This window comes from Humulus lupulus, chromosome 6 (genome assembly GCF_963169125.1).
Source record: "Humulus lupulus chromosome 6, drHumLupu1.1, whole genome shotgun sequence".
Classification (NCBI taxonomy): Eukaryota; Viridiplantae; Streptophyta; class Magnoliopsida; order Rosales; family Cannabaceae; genus Humulus; species Humulus lupulus.
The window spans coordinates 139913498-139917058 of NC_084798.1; the positions used below are offsets into that span (position 1 = coordinate 139913498).

Below are 3561 nucleotides of genomic sequence, written 5' to 3' on the forward strand. Positions count from 1 at the left end.
TCTTGATCGTAGAACCTGGCTCTGATTTTTGTAGGAAAACTCTTATGTTTTTTGTGGTCAAGATTCTTAGAATTTAATCAGCAATGACATAAAACAATTGCAATAACTAATATATCAGATTAGTTATAATGAAAGGTTAGTAATCAATCAAAGTAATCAAAAGTTAAATGCAGAAAAATAAAGGAAGAACACCCATAAATTTTACACAGGTTCAAAATAGATCAATCTGGCCTACATCCTGTTTGATCCACTATCATCATCATCAATTGATGCAATCTTTGAATACAATTACAGTAGAGAATGTGCACTTCCAAGACTCCCAAGAACCTTCCTCTCTATGAGGTTCTAATCTCAAAAACTTTCTAACAGTTGTGTTTTCCTCTCAGTCTTCACAACACACACGCTCAAATTATCTTTCTCTGTATTCTCATTCTCTCAATACAATTTATCTACCTCTCTCTCTTAAAAATGAAAGATAACAATATATATTTATATATATATATAAGCTGACAAGTTAGTTGACAACTAATACCGTTAAGTGAACAGTTAGGTTCATTAGAATTTGTAGGAATAATCTCCACAGTGGCGTGAAATTATGCTTCAACTATTTTGATTTTGATGATATGGAGTCACTAAGTAAAAAGGTAACTTATATTGTACATTGATATAATAATAGTGTATATTTTTTTTACATAACATAACTTTTTACTTATTTTAATAATTTTTCTGATATTGCATTACCTAACAGAAGAATAGAAAGAAAAAAAGTATCAAACTTAATCATGCTCTTGATATTTGTCATTTAAAAATAATAAATAAGACATAGTTTTCATTAATTTATTGTAATTAATTAAAAAATTAATAAATATTTACAAATAATATAAAAAAATATATTCAAAAAATTGTTAGAATATACCCTGTAATAAAGCAAATTAAATAGGAAATAAAATTTCATAAATTATAAGAAAAACTTTGCAACAAATAAAAATTTAAGAACAAGAATCATGAAAGGAAAAGAGCACGAGATTAAAACTTGCATAAATTACAAGGAAAATTTTGAACAGGCATCAATTTGCACTTGATTATCCGATTGAGAAGATTTTTATTTTAATTTTGATATTTTTTCGAGATCTATTCAACCCAACGACAGTTTGGTTCACTGTATTTTTTTTTTAAAATACATTGTTTCAACCACTTAATTTATGTTTTGAATTAGTTGTCATAAATTATTAATGTTATATTAAACTATCTTTCACCAAGAAATTAAAGTTATAGACCACTTGGAAAACGAAATCATATAATTGTTTATGCATTTTTCAATTATACTTTCCATAAATTAAGTAGTTTAATTACCATTTATATCTTACAAAAAATATAAGATTGATAATGGCAAAAACCTTATCATAATTTTCTTTGGTAACTTTGGTCTTCACTCACACCTTCGAACCTAGCAATCAAAGGTTCAACTCTAAATAACCCCTTGGGGGTATTAAAGAAAGACTAAATGGGGGTTTTAAAGACTGTCTAAGTTCTACCTCTATCCCTATTAATCATTTTAATCCCCACATATTATCCATCATGAGAAAGGCAAGGAATCTCCACAATGACCTACTTATTTAAAACAGTTGAATAACATATTAAATGAATATTCTGCACCGAACTCCACAGTTAAGCATGCTTGGGCAAGAGTAGTACTAGGCTAGGTTACCTCCTAGGAAGTCCTCGTGTTGCAGCCATAAAATTATATATATATTTTTTTTAAAAATCATTTATTTCATTCTCCTTGGATCACTAATACCATGGTCACTAATTAGTGGTGACAAAGAAATTTCTATTTAATTTGAGGGAGAGGGGAGAAAAGGAGGACAAGGGTTCGCTATAAATGAATATTGCACACCAAATATTTCCGGTGAGATCATACCAGCACTAATGCACCAGATCCTATCAGTACTCCGCAGTTAAGCGTGCTTGGGCAAGAGTAGTACTAGGATGAGTGACCTCCTGGTAAGTATCGTGTTGCACCCTTAAAACTCTTTTATTTTTTTTAAAATATCATTTATTTCGTTTTCCTTGGGATGCTAATACCGTGGTCACTAAGAAGTTTCTATTTAATTTGAGGGGTTCGCTATAAATGAATATTGCGCACTAAACATTTCTGGTGCAATCATACACTACTGCACAAAGTGGCTTTTAGGACACTTTTTTAGGGCACTCACCTAGATGCGAGCCCTAAAAATATCTCTTAGAATTTTTAGGAAACTCAGTGAGAGTCCTTAAAAATACATTATAGGACATGAAATGAGCGTTCTAATTAGTGAAGCGGGTCCTAAAGGACTATGAGGAAATTGGATTCAAATTTTAATATTAGAAAATCAGATTTATTAATAAATTAACTAATAAAGAAATTAAATTAAATAAATAAAGCTTTATTAATAATTTTAGTAGGAAATGAAAAAAAGAAGAAAAGAAAAACACTCAACCCTCTTTCTCTCTCATTTTCGTATCTGTCTCCTCCCTACCCGACCTCACTTTTTTCTTTCTCTATCTCTCTCTCTCGTGTCATATTTGTCGAGCCTGGGACTGCTTTCCAATCGTCAAAGAGCTACATGCGCCGTACAGGCGTGTTCCCTGGCCCTCGAAACTTCAACCCCCGCAAGCCCCCTGTTGTATGTGCCCCACTACTACAAAATACCCTTTACGGGATACTTTTTTAGGACACGCACCTAAATGCATGTCCTTAGAAATGTCTATGGAGTTTTTAGGACACTCATTGAGAGTCCTGAAAAAAAACAATTTAGGACCTGCAATGAGTGTTCTAAAAAAATATGTGAGTCCTAAAAAGACATGGGGAGAAATATTAGGTTGAATTCCAATGGTGACTTTTAAGGGCACGCTTTGCAAGTCCTAAAAGAGTTTTAAGGGCTCCCAAAGCAATCCCTTAAAATTTTTATGTAAAAGAGATCTAAAAACTATACACTTTTCAAAAATTAGGGGGTATAGTCAATTTTTTAGCACAAACAAGAGAAAGGAAAAATAGCTCTTTCTCGATTTGGGGACTTAGGGTTCAGTTTGTTCTTGGGGTTTGGGGCAGCTGGCCAGAGTTGGATAGTGGTGAAGGCGACAGTGGCTGCTGGATTTGTGGGTGGTGAACGGTGATGGTGGAGGCTTGGTTCTTGGCTTTGTTCTTAGCAACCATGGGCTCTCGCCTGTCGAGTAATCAAAACCTGTGGATTCTCGGCACCCTGGGAAATCTTCTCCGGTGGTGATGCTTATCATTCTCAGCTCTGACATACTCATCTCACGGCAGGGATGTGGGTTCTCGGCAAAGACAGCAAGTTTTTATTTTTATTTTTTCATTTCTTTGATAAATAATCCTTTTAATTCATATATTAATTATTTAAATGCTCTCTTTAAAATATAATTATTTATCTTGAATTTTAATTTGTGTATGCATTTAGGGTTTGGAGAAATTTGAAAGCCTCAATTTCAAATTGAAGTCTTCATTGTTTTCTAATATTTAGTGGGTAAGTATTTTTTTTTTTGTTGATGTTACAATAAATT

General features: G+C 32.4%; 1 pseudogene; it reads left to right on the plus strand.

The window, feature by feature from the left end:
• The first annotated feature begins 1907 nt into the window (after window positions 1–1907).
• Window positions 1908–2025, plus strand: LOC133787186 (5S ribosomal RNA; annotated as a pseudogene).
• Window positions 2026–3561: the final 1536 nt, after the last annotated feature.